The sequence below is a fragment of the Miniopterus natalensis genome, chromosome 12 (genome assembly GCF_054644295.1).
Source record: "Miniopterus natalensis isolate mMinNat1 chromosome 12, mMinNat1.hap1, whole genome shotgun sequence".
Classification (NCBI taxonomy): domain Eukaryota; kingdom Metazoa; phylum Chordata; class Mammalia; order Chiroptera; family Miniopteridae; genus Miniopterus; species Miniopterus natalensis.
The window spans coordinates 34491792-34508002 of record NC_142092.1 but is presented as its reverse complement, the minus strand read 5'-3'; positions in this window follow the sequence as shown (position 1 = coordinate 34508002).

The window sequence follows — 16211 nt, the reverse complement described above, 5'->3', positions numbered from 1 at the left end:
ATGCTTGCTAAATTATTGTACCAGTTATATTCCCAAGTGTGCCAGTGTGGAGAGGAGATGCCTGTCTCTCTTGGTTACACTGACATGATCCCTTTTTAAAATGTTGCCAGCGATTGAACAAATCACTGCACAACTATATGATGTAATACTTCCGAGCATGAAATGTATATTTATGAAGATTTTATATAACCCAGAGGAGATGCGTATGGAAAGGACAAATGATATCGTGCGCCACCGCAGCTCCCACACCTCACATAATCGAATAGGGTCTCAGGAAAGATGAAGGGTGGGTGGTAGCCAGCACCCACTGGAAACCGGGTGGTCATCCATTCCTTTTATTCCCACGTCATACAGCCTAAGGAATCTTTGAAACCTGGGTGAAACAGCCCAGTGGGGTAGCTTGTTTTCTCCCATACACTGGAAAACGGTTGGGCAACTATTAAAACTTGCCTCCGTGGTTAAATCATCTACTACTGTTTGGAAGAAACCTGGATCGTCTCCAAGCAAAATGAGTTTCTGATCTTGAAATGTGCCTCACTTCATTTTGAATATGTGCTTAAATTATGGGGACGTTTTTCTTCTCAGGACACGTGCAAGACGTCAGCATCATCAGTAGTTCTTCGGATCTCTTCGCTTATTCTGTCCTATCATCTGTTTATGCCTGTGACGAATTCCTAAGAAGCTGCCTTGTGAAGAGAGACAATTTTTCTGCAGGTGTCCTTACTACTGAATCAAAACAAACAGAGAAAGCTCTCACAGAAAGACTTATCTTTGGAAACTGAGATATCACCACGCGTGTGTTTTTCAACCTAAAAAATATATGCTGTTCTCTGCTATTTTTAAAGAGTGTGCCTTATTTGAGAGGCAGTAGAAAAATCTCACAATTCTATTTTTAAGGTAGAAAAAAAATTAGAAATGATTAAATGTTTTGACTGCTGCGGCACAGAAGCACTGAGGAGCGCTGTTCATAGGAGCAGATCAGATAAGCCTCTGTGGAATAATATTTAAGCTCCCCGAGGGTGCTGGGTGCTGGGTGCTGGTGGGAGCTATGGGGTCGGCATCTGCGCCAATGCTTTTGGCAGATATAAAAGGTTTAGATTCCTCGTCATGAGAAACCACGGGTGGATTGCACATGAGCCAGTTGCATCTGTATCTAACTTGGTCAGGTTTGCAATTGATGGCGCCTACTAAAGACGACTAAGTGTAAAGAGGGTGGGTGGGCTTCCGAGTGCGGCATCTGGGGTTCAAGTTCTGGCTCAGCTACATCCTGACCACATGGCCTTAATTTACTGAGTTTGTTTCTCCACCTGAAATGTGGGAACAACAGCACTCACCTGGCAGAGTTGTGAGAATTAAAGATGATACAGGGGCGGGCAAAAGTAGGTTTACAGTTGTGAGCATGCGAAACACAATTTATTCCTGTATTATTGATAAATTATTGTATTATTTATTTGTGTTACAGCTGTAAACCTACCTTTGCCCACCCCTGTATACGTGATATATAAGAATCAACATGCATTAATTACCATGAATAGGCCCAACGTTTTATTAATGTTGGATAAGTAGATATTTGAATAAGTTGCTTTTCAAATGACTTTATAATTCACCCAAATTAACCATGATGCACGTTGGGTTGCATTTCTAGTTGAGTTTTGGCTCCATAGTTAACTTTGGGCTTCACAGCATAAACACTGGTGAGCAGCTCAGGGGGTCCCTGTTGTTTTCTGAGACCCGGGAATGGAGCTCTTCGCACCAGAAAATCCATCCAACAAGCTCATGTAGGATTCAATCCACACTTTTGTATTTATTAGCACCGTGCTGAACCAAATATTTGTAATTGGATGCTTAATAATTCTGATTCAGACACTTAATGAAGCGTGAGAAAGATATGTTCTATTTCTGCCAGGAAGTTGTAATGTAAAGTATCCAGAACAATCTGTAAAAAAAAAAAAAATCAAAAAAAATCTGTGCTTATAACTTAGAATTTTCAGTTCAGTTCTTGTGCCTCTCTAGCCCAGTCTTACACCCCAGGAAGATCTGCCAAAAACAGTGTCCACACTGGAAACAACCAAAATACCCACCAGCAAGTCAATAAGAGAGTAGATGAACAAGTTGTAGTGTATTCATACAATGGGATACTACTCAACAATAAAAAAATTCTGAGTCATTGCTAGGTACAACAATATGGGTGAATTTTAAATAAATTATGTTGAGCCAAGGAAGCCAGACACGAAAGAGTGTATGCTGTAAGAGTATATACTCCATGGAAGAAGCAGTTCGAGTTGAATATGAGTGTGTGTTTGAACTCAATGTACATTGAATGTCCTGCGGGACCTCCTCATTTTGTGCATAAAGGAGCCATTCGTTGGTGCTGTTTGCTCTGTGGTACGCTGTGTCCAGGACTAGAAGAGAAAAACACAGTGAATCAGGCAAGGGGGGGAGATATCTAGGTGTGGCCTAAATATAATAGACACCCAACTTATGAAAATCATCTGGAAGGCAAACGCTGACTCTATCACTTCACTTTTCCCCGTAAAAACATTCACGATGGTTGAAGTCTGTAACCAGCCTCTTTTGTAGTATTCATGGCCTTTCATACATTTTTTTCAGTCTTTCTAGATATTTTCACCCCACTTTTCTGCAGGAATCCCCCCCCAGAGCTTTCTATCCATCATGAACTATGTGATAGTTCTTTCTTTAACATTTTTTTAATTAAAAAAATAATTTTTTTAAAATTACAGTCTACGTTCAGTATTATTTTCTATCAGTTTCAGCTGTGGGTAGTGGAAACATCAGGGGGAGCACTTTGTAATGGGTATAATTGTCTGAACTATGTGATATTTTTAAAAAACTCTCTGAACAATTCTGTTGTGGCCTCTCAGCACGGCTCACTTTCCCTCCTGCCCTGTGCTTCCCCATCTCTCTCCCACAAAGCCATGCCTTACGCAGAGCAGGCAGAGTTTACAGAATTAAGGCAGGCGAAGAAAGAGAAAGCAGACATCTGTCTAAACAGCAAAGATTAAAAGAAAAATTGAAATGTTTCAAATTTCATGGTACACAGGTTTTGCAATAATAAAGATTTCATGGACTCTTTCAAAAGCCTTGTCTCTCCTGCCTTCAAAATTTCATAATAGCAAGTAATTAAGATTTTTGTTCCAGGAACAAAAAGGTCACCCAGACTTATGTTTGTAACAAAATAGTTTAGCAGTTGCAAAAACAAAAACCACAAACAAACAGAAAAAAAAAGATTGACTCTGAAACTCTATAAGCTAAAATAAAAAAGTAAACAGATTATATTATGTTCAAAATGTTAATGGTAAGTTTGAAAGCCCCACAATCTACTGTGAACCACGGTGTGTGGCATTGTTATGAGCAGCTGCGACCTTATCCCTTAAAATCTGTCACCAAGATCTAATAGCTGATTAGAGCTCCAAAAGATATTTGTTGACTTATTTTTCCAAACGTTTTTCTTTTCACAAAGTTGTATGTTTAATGAACATGATCTGAAGGCAGAGTATGTCGACACTATTTTTCTCATAGCTGAGGATTTAACATTAATTCTGATAAGGTTTTAAGACAGTCGTGTATGTAATTATATATATTTATACATATATGCATATATAATATGTACAGAATACATATATTTATACATCTATATGTATTCACATCAATAGAGTATACCTACACATCTGTGAGATGTCCAATAAATTATTCCCACGTGGTGGGGGACAGTATAATGTTCCTCCTTCCTCCTACCTCAGGACCTTTGAACTTGCTGTTCACTCTGTCTGGAATGCTTTTCCCCCAGGTAACTTGGTGCTCACTTGCCTGTCTCCTTTATCTTTACCCTTGTTCCCTTTACAGCCCTTCTCAGTATTCACAGTATGTATATATGATCACTTGTTTTGTAAACTCCTCAATGTAAGATCCACAAGGGCAAAGATCTTACCTTTTCTTCGAGTTATTGCCCTAGTGCTTAGCACAATGCCATGTATATAACAGGACCTCCTTACGTACTTGAAAACTGAATGAATGAACGACTTAAAGATCATTTTATCCAACCCTCCATCACACGCATGAATTTCCTTTGTATCATTTCCAATAAGAACCTACATTCATGAATTAATTGAGGGTCACTTATAGCATAATATTGGGACAAAGTGAGTACAGAAGAGGTAAAAAAATAAACTAAGATAAACGAATGACTCAAGGTGAACTGAGAAAGAGCAGGAGGAAGATGTCAGAGAGCGTTAAGTTTAAAAGGAAGGGAGGAAGAAATCGGTCTGACCGGTTTCATACGGTGGAGAGATGGTTGGTGGATAGACACGGCATCACTTGTCACAGAGCTTATTATTTTTATTTAATTCCTGAGAAATTAGTATCTGTATAGCACTTTTGGTAACAAGTACAGTGCATGACATTTTGAAATAACTAAGTAAATGGTTAAGTAAATAAAAGCGGGGCATGTGAGGACTAATGATGAGACTGTACCATGACCCAAAGATCATGTGGCCCAATATAGAAAACACCATACAGGCCTCACCTAGCTTGTGCCTCGTAACAACCATGTCAGCTGGACAGGTATAATCATTAGGTTCCCATTTCTCAGATGTGAAGACTGAGTCTCAGAGACTTGAAATGACATGCCTCAAGTTCATAGACCTTATGCATACCGGATTCCAGATTTGGTGCCAGAGCTTTAGAATCCAAAGCCTATAATACGTGATGGAAAAACTCAGTTCCAATTTTTGCAGCAATCCTGGGAAGCAAGTTACACAAAAGAAATTAGGAAACATATCTCTTCTGCCCTAATGTAAGCCTCCTTTCCATGTTGACATTCTCATCAAGGTGTGTTTTTTTTTTTAATTACAAAGTTATTTTAAAAGTCTTCTTGGTTTCTCTTCTTCCACAGACACTGTGTTTATTGATCGAATTGATGTGAAATCTAATTGGACTGAAAAGGTACTTAGCTCTGCAGTTACCCCCTTTAACCACGAGAGGTCACCTACAGGCCAGGGAGGCCAAGACCACTGAGGGATCTGAGAAGTAAAAGAACTCGGGAATTAACATTTAAACACTATGTCCTGCTGCCTGACAAGGTGTGGCGTTGATGACTCATTGGATCAAGGTGGCAGGGAGTGAAATAGTTGTGGGTTTGGGACACCCTAGGACAAGAGAGTGGCAGAATCTACGAGGACAAAACAGGCAGAAGCCTCAGCGGGCGAGGATGACTCACAACAGAATTATTTTCTTAAGCACACACAGTCCTACACACCTAGTGTCCCAGGCTCCGCACTGGGAGTTTGGACAATGACTGAAAGAGTGTAGGCCCTTCTTCCCCCAAACCTGCCGGGGTCTAGCCCGGCGACCGACAGCAGGGTCCACTAACCTTTCCTGTGCTCTGCCTTAAAAGCTGAGGTGGCAGTGTCACCCTGCATGCTGCTCTGTGACTGCTAAACATTTGCGTTTTCATGCCCCTCCCTGGGTAACTGTGGACACGTGAATCTTGCCCCTGTCATTGCCCTGCCTGCCTCTTTCACCTTGCCTCTTTCTGGGCTCCTGTTCGAGGGGTCCGGTTACCCCAGCCGCCCCCGCCTCAGCAGCTCCTGCAGCGGAGGAGCCGTCAGCCACTTCTCCACGTGAGACCTGAAGTCGAATGGCCCGGCTGACTTCAGAGAGGAGAGCAGACCGGCTTTGGGGAGGGTGGGGCCCAGCTGGCGGGATGTTCCAGCTGGAGCTTCCCACACACGGCTGCCCGAGGGCACTGCTGGCCAGATGCTGGTGGAGCCCGGCGGGCTCACCAGCACCGCCCCCCCCTCCTTTCTCTTCCAGGGCTTCATTTCTCCCCCATTCTTTCTTTGTCTTCCTTATTTCTTACTCTGTTTCATCCCCTTGCCCATCTGACCTCTGTCTCCCCGTGTTACCCTCCCATTGCTTTCGGTGCCCTCTGGTGGGCCTAACAGAAACTGCGGGTGATGCGGGGGAAGAATTTGGCCCTTAGGCGGATGTTGTTTGACTGGTGCTGGATTTTTCTTGTGTGGGTTTTTGTGTTTTTTTTAAATATATCTTTATTGATTTCAGAGAGAGGAAGGGAGAGGGAGAGAGAGATAGAAACCTCAATGATGAGAGAGTGTCACTGATGGGCTGCCTCCTGCACGCCCCCCACTGGGAATCAAGCCCGCAACCCAGGCATGTGCCCTGTCCGGGAATTGAACCCCAGTCGCCTGGATCCTAGGCTGATGCTCAACCACTGAGCCACGCCCGGCCGGGCTGGTGCTGTGTTTTAATTCAGATTGCATCAGAAGGTCTTTGGACATGGTGTGTACTGTCCAATTCATGCCACGATCCCACAGCTGAACAGTCGCACCTACAACTGCATTCATTTAACTTGCCTGCCTGCCCCCAGGTCTGAGCTTTGTTATTAAAACGTGGCTATGCTAATACTTGGGGGCTCAGGCTTCCTGACCGCCTTTCACCTGTGAATGGCTTCTACCTGTTAATTTTTCAGAAGCTGCTCCTGTGCAGGTAAGCAGACATTTCACTGATAAGCCTGCTTAAAGCATGGACACAGTACAGAAGAGCTTTCGGCCTCTGTCAATCTACTTGTAGCCGTTTCCTGTTGCTGCTGCAACATCACCACAAATCTAGCAGCTTCAAACAATAAAAATTTGTTATCTTACGGTTCTATAAATAAGAAGCTGACATAGGACTCACGAGCTGACATGAAAGTGTGGGCAGGGCCCTGTCCCTCCTGGGGACTCTGAGGGAGGCCCGTTTCTTCGCTCATTCAAGTTGTTGGCAGAATCCAGTACCTTGCAGTTGTCAGACTGAGGTGCCCATTTCCTTGCTGGCTGTCGGCTGAGAGCTGTACCCAGGTTCTGGGTTCCTTGGCTCATGCACACTCCCACCCACCCACCATCTTCAAAGTCAGCAATAAATAAACTGTGATTTTGCACCTGTGGGCCAAGGCCCTGGGTGGGGAATGGGAAGTGGGAGAGTAGAAACTCCTATTTATTGAGGGAGTCCTTCCTTGAAACCATCCACACAGATGACAAGCATTCTCCACAGACTGAATAAATAGTATATCCTGAGCATACAGCTGCAGATTTTTCCAGTTGTATGTAAGTGCCCATAGAATTAATACAATTAAAATTCTTTTAATGTATTACTGAATTAATTCTATCTTTTAGCCATCATATAGCTTTTTCAATCACTGGGCACTACTAGTAAAGCTGTCCTGTGAGAGAGTCCCCTGCGTGAGGATAAGGGAGGGTCCCTGTGTATACTGTTAGGGGTGGGCTGGGTGTCTGTGTGAGTAGCTGTGAGTGTTGGCTGTGAGTGTCCAATGTGAATTTTATTTTATTAGCCTCCGCTCTTTTTCTTGTATTATTATCAGTATTTCTATGGCTACCTTACTGCGTGGAAGTATGTTACATATATAAATATAATCAATTGGTAGAAAGCCAATTTATTGTATTATATTTGTATTACTTTCAACTCCATTCAGTAACAGGAACTGGGCCAACAAAGAGCTGACAAGAAAGGTCCTTTGCAGTGTGCCATAAGGAATTTTAATGCATGACTTGTCGTTTGCATGGTGATTGTCGACACGTGAACAAATGCTTTTAAAGTGTTTTAAAATATCCCTTAAAGGTACCGTAAGTACCAAAAGTACTGTTGGCACCATTTTACAAATTCTCTTCATGGACATTGCAAAGGGAAAGTTCTATTCCAGCCTAAAAATAACAGTAACAGTAAAATAATAGCAGTAGAAGCTGGTATTATTGTGGCAGTTTCTTGATACAAAGACTCTACACTTTAGCCCTAGCTGATTTGGCTCAGTGGTTAGAGTGTCGCCTGTGGACTGAAGGGTCCCGGATTCGATTCTGGCCAAGGGCGCGTATCTTGGTTGCAGGCTCAATCCCCGGCCAAGGGTGCCTGTGGTTATTTTATTCTTGCAACAAATGTCAAGACTGTATCTACCCCTGTTATAGGGAAGGAAATTGAGTTGGAGAGGCTTTAATTTATGTCAAATTATTTAGATCCAAATTAATATGCTTTAACTGTTTGTAAAATACTCCCTTAAATGGAAGAAATGATGACAGAGAGATCCAGTTAACCCATTAGCTTAACTGGGGAAATTCAGACATTGCTGACCCATTGACAAGACCCCATAGCTTCGTCATTAAGGCCAGATCCTGGAAGAAACAGACTGTGCAAGTTCAAATCCCAGCCCCTCTGCTTACCTGCTTTGTGACCCTGGGAAAGGCACTCAACTTATCTGCTTCCCGGTTTCCTCCACTTTAAGTTGAAGACAACTACCTCAATAGCATTGGTGTAGGGATTAAATAATATTTCAGTGTGTGGAAGAATCCCTGGCACATAGGAATGCCACCTGAGTGCTTCTGACCGGCCTGGGGCCTGTGCACGGGGAGTGTTAGCACAGCGGGGGCGCTGCCAGGGCTAACTCCGTGGGCCGACGGCCACACCCGAGGGGCAGCCTGGCGAGGCGGCGGGGGCGGGCATCGAGTGCTTCCTCAGCCCCGTCGCCGTCCGCTTTCTCACGGTTCCCACCCTGCGCTCTGCCCGGGAGTGGGGAGCCAACGCAGCGGCCGGGACCCGGGCCTGCTGCAGGCTGCGGGGGACAGCCCAGGTGGGGGACCCCGGCACGCCCAGGCTTGGGGCACTGCCAGGGCGTCCCTTCGTTTAGCGCCACTGCCCCTCTCAGGACTGACACACTTCCATTTGAAAGCCATCAAGTGCCATTCTTAGAAACTAAAGAACCCTAACTAATTGGACAATAAAAGAAGATTTTGGTCCAGGGACGGTGGCCCCTCTAATGGGGTTTGCGGAGATTAGGTGGCGCTCCCGCTGTGCCGCTGGCTGGCTGGGCCCGCCGAAGCCTCTTAACCCCCTTGTGCTGATTTCTCTGTGAGGACAGGGAGAGAGGCTCACTTGCCCTCCTTCCCAGTAATACTCGCAGATTCATTGCTATTTGTGATTCGTTTTGATTTGGTTCAAAGAAATACAACTATAGAAATGTGAGGGTGATACACTGTTTTTCTGTAATTAAGGAGAGATTATCTGTCTTAAGTAGAGCGGCCATTCAACTTATCACCCAAACGTGGACACTTTTGAGAGTAAAAGGAGACACTAAGCATATTAAAATTCTGTAAATTTTCTTGGAAGACAGTTGAACAGTTTCTTAACAACACTAAATACACTTTTTCCATACATATGATCCAGCAATTGCGTTCCTTGATATTTACCAAAAGGAGTTTAAAACTTGTGTCCACACAAAAAACATGAACATGGATGCTTATAGCAGCTTTATTCATAATTGTCAAAACTTGAAAGCAATGGAGAAATAAACCGTGGTGCATCCAGACAATGGAATATTACTTAGCACTAAAAAGAAATGAGCTAGCAAGCCATGAAAGGACATGGAGGAACCTTAAATGCACATGACTAAGTGAAGGAAGCCAATCTGAAAAGGCTACATTACATACTGTATGATTCCAACCATATTCCATTCTACAAAAGGCAAAACTGTGGGTACAGTAAGAAGATCAGTGGTTGCTAAGAGTTAGGGGGGAGGGAAGGATGAAGGGGTAGAGCACAGAGGAGTTTTAGGGCAGTGAAACTATTCTGTACGATACTGTAATGACCGCAAGTCATTACACATTTATCAAAATACACACATCAAAATGTACAACACAAAAAATAACCCTAATGTAAACTATGGCCTTTGGTGATAATGATGTGTCGATGTAGATTCACTGACTCCAATAAACATACCACACTGGTCGGAGATGTTATAGTGGGGCAGGGGAGGAGAGAGATATAGGGGAACTCTATATACTTTCCGCTCAATTTTGCTGTGAGCCTAAAACTGCTCTAAAAAAATAGTTTATTTTTTAAAATTATGTAATTTTGGACATATTTATGAATCAGTTTTATTATAAATAGATATGTTTTAAAACTGTCTTCAAAAATAAAATTATTTTTTATAAAAGTAAAAAAAAAAAAAAATTAAGTATAAAGTGGGATTGTCCCAGGGATCAGGTATCATACTAGTTTCAATCAACATACTCTGATTTGGAACCAAAAAGAAAAAAGCATGCTTATTAATAAATTGCTTTTTTATAGTGTATTTACACCCTTCTTTGGGGGACATAAGCTGTCAAACTTTCCCCCCTTTACTCTTGGTTTTTATTCTAATTTATTGAATGACTCACACTGTACCCGTAGTCTTTAAGTGCTTTACATACATCAGTTTAGGCCTTACTAAACAGAAGCTTAATCATTCATCCACTCAAAAATATGTACAGGGTGCTTGTTAATTGTCACCCACTGTTCCAGACCTTGGGAACATAACAGTGGTGGCGGTGGGGGAGGTAATAAATAAGTAAATATGTAAATGTCAGGTGAAAGTGCTTTGAAGAAATAAGAAAAATGTAGAAAATCTAGAAATATTAAATAAAATGAAGAAAACGAAAGGTGAACAGATGGTGATGGGGCACTGCTATTTTAGATTGTCAGAGAGAACTGTTCTTATAAGGTGACATCTGAGGATCTGAGGAGGAACATGAGGAAACGACAGGAAGAAGCCATGGGACTATCTGGGGGAAGATCATTCTAGACAGAGGGAACAGAGAGCGCAAAGGCATTTTGGAACAGCAAGGGAGCTAGTGTGGCTGAGCAAAGGTTAGCTGAGGGGTGATGGGAGTCGAGGTCAGGGTGGCCTATAGATCATCGTGTTTGGGGGTTTGCTTTAGTGGGAGACAGGAACTCACTGGAGGAGCTACCTGATCTAATTTCCATTTGGGCGAGATTGTGGAAGCTGGATACCAGTTAGAACGCTGGTGAAATAGCCCAGGTGCGTGGAGCAGACTGAGTCTCAGAGGGAAGGCGGGGGGGGGGGGGGGGGGGGGGGTGGGGAGAATATACCAAAGAGCTTATGTGCATATGTGCATAACCCACGGACGCAGACAGTAATGCGGTGAAGGCCTGGGGCGGGGCAGGGTGGAGGGGATCAGTGGGGGAAAAAAGGGGACATCTGGAATACTTTCAACAATAAAGATAAATTTTTTTAAAGATAAATTTTTTTAAATTTGTTGGTGACCTGGCCGGGGTTGCAGCGGAGAGTGTAAGAAGTGCTTGGTCGGTTCTTGGCCTGTTGTGAAAGCCAAAAGGACAAGACTTGCTGACGGATTTGATATAGGATATGAGAGGAAGGATTGAAGGATGGTGACACCAAGGTCTTGCCTGAGCGACTAAAGGAAGGGCAGTGAGAAGACTGTGGAAGGAACAGTTTAGAAGGGAAATCGAAGTTCATTCTTAGACACCATTTTGAGGTGCTGGCAGGTATCCAAGACGAGCTGTCGGGAAGAGTTCAGGGAGTGTTCCGAGCTGGAAATATAAATGTGAGAACTGTCATTGTGTGGGTCATTTATAAGCCAGGGGTCTGCCTGAGATCACCTGAGGACACAGTGGAGGCGGTGGAGAGAAGGGTCTGAGGACTGAACTCTCCCATGTGGAGAGGCCTGGGAGGTAGAGAGGAGCAGCAGGGAGGGGAGCCAGAGAAAGTGGTTTCCTGGAAGCCAGGAGAGAAGAGTACTTAGAGAAGGAGGGTGTGATCGGCTGTATCAAATGCTGCCCACAGTCAAGCCCAACGACTGGCAAATTTTGCAAAATGGAACTTGTTGGTGACCTGGACAAAAGCTGATTCAGTGGAGTGGCAGGGAGGAGAGCCCAACGGGAATGGGCTTAAGACAGAACAGAAGAGAAAGGAGAAACCAAGAGACAGGCTCAGGCGAGTTAACAACCTTGCTCATGGGAGCCCATCTTGTATGTGGCAGAGCCAGGATTCTAACTCGGATCTTTCTTACTCCAATGTCTGATCAGTTTACGGGGGGGGGGGGGGGGGGCGGGGGCATAGTCCTGAACCAGGAGTCAGAGCATCTTTGACACTTACTAGTTATGTAATCTTGAGAAACTCATCATTCAATAAATTTAACTGAGGTCCTACTGTGTGCCAGGCACAGTGCTGGGTGTGAGGGCTACAGAGATGGATAACACAGACCCTGACCCAGACTAGGGGGTGGGAAAGGAAGTTATGGATGGTTCCTAGAGAGATGGAACTTTTTAGTTCTTCTCATAAACAAATGGGAGGTTAGATTAGGAAAGCTCTAAGTGCTTTCTTTTCTTGTTTTAACTTTTTTTTTTAAATTGTTTATAGTCTAAGTGCTTTTTTGTCCTTGAATTCTGTGGATGAGGGATATAAGAAAATCCTTTCATCTACAGATTAGGAAGGGAAAATCAGGGTAGAGTTCCCAACCTCTCCGGGGTATATCACCAAGGTATTTTAAAGATGCCACCCGCTAATTAGAATTTTAAATTGAGAGAGATGTGTGCAGGCAGTTTGTGTGCAATTAGAGCAGCAGATTAAAATCATTAGAGTGACCTGATTCACTTCCCAAATTGTTTAAATTGACTTTATAAATTTCTGCCCATGTAAGTGGCCAGATCACATATGGATAGGCTGGGGAACTGCTAGTAGATTTTAATGAGATTACCCTCGGCAACCAAGGAAAAAGGTAACCTTTTATAGAAAAATACAACCATGGTGACATGTAAAGAAACAGAAATTCCTTGGAGGGTATTGCTAAGATTTGGGGGGAGGCACCTGGAAGTATCTACTAAAATTTGAATATGTATTCATTTGGATGACATGACTTGGGGTCTGGCAGCTGCTTAGCATAATCCAAGAGGAGGGTGCAAGTGGGTAGGGGTATGGAGGCTCAGGACTGGCCTTTATCATGTCCGTAAGGTCTGCATCCTCTCAATCAAATTAAGAGAATAATTGCACTATTCTCTCTAGCTTTCCATATGATTGAAATTTTCCATAATAAAATAGTTGTTTTGTAATGTGTATTTCTTTCAACCAGCAATCTCACTTTTAGGAATTTATTACATAGAAATAATTGTATCAGCCCATATGGGTATATATCTATGAGGATGTTTATTGAAACACTGTATTAAAAATATGGAAATAACCTAATAATCACTAATACAAAAATGGTTATGTAAACCATGAATACGTTGACATCATTAAACAGGTAAATTAGGGGAAAACATAAAGGAAAACTCATACCATTTACCTAATCTTTTGTTCTTAAGAATGGACAGGAATCACCAAGTATGTGGAGAAAACTTGCAGCATGAAAGAGAAAGGCCAAGATAAACAGAAAAGCTGACCCCAGAGGAAACAAAGACAACCCAGGACACTTCAGACAAACAAACAGCAGCTCTCAGTAGTTTGCTCAGAGAGATCTAAGAACTTACAAGGTCCATTTAAAAATGACATGAAATCAGATAATAAAGAAAGGATGAGTTCTTCGAGATTAAAGATAGACTATTCAAAAATTCAGCAGAAGGGCATGGGGAAAATAAGATGAAGATATTTAATAGAACCCAGAGCAAGAAGAGAAAGAGTTGGAAACAGTAAAGGTAAGAGAACTAGAAGACCAACCAAAAAGCTCTAATACAGCCATTATGGAAAACAGTATGGAGGTTCCCCCAAAAATTAAAAATAGAACTACCAAATGATCCAGCAATTCTGTTTCTGGATATATATCCAAACAGCATGAAAACAGGATCTTGAGGAGGTAGCTGCACTCCCATGTTTATTGCCGCATTATTTACAATAGCCAAAATGTGGAAACAAGCTAAGTGTCCATCAGTGGATTAATGGATCAAGAAAATATGTGAGAGAGATATATTTCAGCCATGAGAAAGAAGGAAATCCTGCCATTCATGACAACACGGATGGACCTTGGGGGCATTATGCTAAGTGAAATAAGTCAGACAGAAAAGACAAATACTATATGATATCACTTACATGTAGAATCTAAAAAAATCTGAACTCATAGAAACGGAGAATATGCAAGGTGGTTACCAGGGGCTGGGGAGTGGGGAAAATGAAGAGATGGTGGTCAAGGAAACAAACTTCCAGGGATAAAATGAGTGAATTCTGGGATCTAGTGTACAGCATGGTGATTACAGTTAATAATACTGTGTTACGTACTTGAAAGTTGCCAAGAGAGTCGATCTTACATGTTCTCACCATGAAAAAGAAAGAGTAATAATGCGACATGATGGAGGTGTTAGCTAACCCTGTGGTGGTAATCATTTTGCAATGCAGTGGAACCTCAGTTCTCAAACGGAATTCGTTCCAGAAGGCTGTTCAAGTGATTTGTTCAAAAGCTGAACCACTCTTTCCCCATTAGAAAGAATGTAAATTGAATTTGAATTAGTCCGTTCCAGACCCACAAATGACTCCCTGTTTTAACCTTTCTTATATACCGTACATGTCTAATGTACTGTTTAACCTGTAAATGAACACTTCTTGTCTGAAACTTATCGAACCACCCCCTGCTGGCCGTAAAGGAATCACTTTCAGCACTGGTTCCAGGGGTGTCTTTCAGGTCAGTATGCAGCATCTTCACTTTTTCACATATCACTGCCCCCAAAATGCTATTACTTACGGGCTAACTACTTTTTGTTCCTCCAGATTAACAACAATTTTTTCACCTCTTCAATTGCTTGTGATTGCTGTTTTCTGAGCACTTTCACACCCCAGCAACATAGCACACTTTATGGCCTCTTTATGTTTTAAAATTGTGTTAATCTTCTATTTTGCCAGCAGCAAAAGCATTCTCTCCTTTCTTGGTTGCCTGAGAGACACTTTTTGTCTCTCAGTAGAAAGGGTTGTGGGGTCAAAAACTGAAGTTTTGTTCCAGAACCGAGACATTTTTTCCATGAACAACTTGGTCAAGAACTGAAGTGTTCCAGATGGGAGGTATTCCAGAACCTAGGATTGACTGCATATAAGTGTATCAAGTCAACAGGTTGTACACCTTAAGCTTATACAATGTTATATGTCAATTATATCTCGGTAAAGCTGGGAAAAGAAAAGACTCCAACAGCTGACCAACAGGAGTCTCAGAAAGTAAAGCCAGAGAAAATGGCAGAGGAAAATGAAGGAAACTATCAAGGAAATAATAGAACATTTCCCCAAACTGAAGAAAGACACAAATCTTCAGATTGAAATGGCCCACCAAGTGCAGAAGACAATGATTAACACAGGAGTTAAAGGAATAATATGTTGAAAGATACCAGAGGAGAAAAAAACTCCAGGAGATGTGAATTAGGCTAACAGCAGACTTCTCAGCGGCAGCATGGAGCGCTGGAAACACCACTGAAGCGTGGTTCTCAGACCAGCAGCAGGATCATCCTCTGGGGGCAGGGGGAGGGGGGCTTATTAGAAATGCGGAACCTCAGGCCCCACCCCAGACCCACCAGTCAGAATCCGCCTTTTAATAAGATCTCCAGGCGATTCGTAGGCACATAAACAGGCTAGAACACGAAGGATGATGACTTCATGATAAGAAAAAAAATTATTATGAACCTAGAAGTCTATGCCTAATGGTCAGTGGAGTGTAAAGGCAGAATCAAAGCACTTTAAGGCAAATACAAAAATTTAAAAATTTACCATTTAGTGAGTGATGTTGATAATGGGGGAAGGCTATGTATGTGGGGGGGCAGGGTATATATGGGAAATCTCCGTACCTCCCTCTCGATATTGTTGTAAAGCTATAAATACTCTAAAACTTCTCTTTTTTAAAAAGCTAGTATTTAAAATTACAAATGTAACCAATAAAAACTATAACTATTAAACGGTGGGAGACAGAAGGGAAAGGGGAGATTAAGTGAACTAAATGCTCAATTTTCACCTTTCATCATCTTTCATAGCAGGAAGTCAGTAGATGTCGCCTATATTCAGTAGGTAAATTGTACTATACTATGTAGAGTTATGGAACTAAAAGCAGAAACCGGATATTTTTTCTCCTGTTACTCAGTGATTCTTTTTTAAAGCTGAGAGTTAATGACTTGTTTTGAGCCCCACTAAAATGTCCCGGAGCAGTGATTGGTTAGAATAACATAAACAAGCTCCAGATCTTTATTGTAGTAACACATTAAAAGTTCATTTTCTAACAGTGGCAGTCCAGCGCAGGTTATTTCTGGTCGGTAGGCAGTTTCCCTCCCTGCGGTTGATTCAGGGATTCAGGCCATTTCCTTCTTGTGATTCTGATATCCTGCAGGTCTCAGGCTCTTGTTTAGCCAGTGGAGGGGCAGGAGAGCGTGGA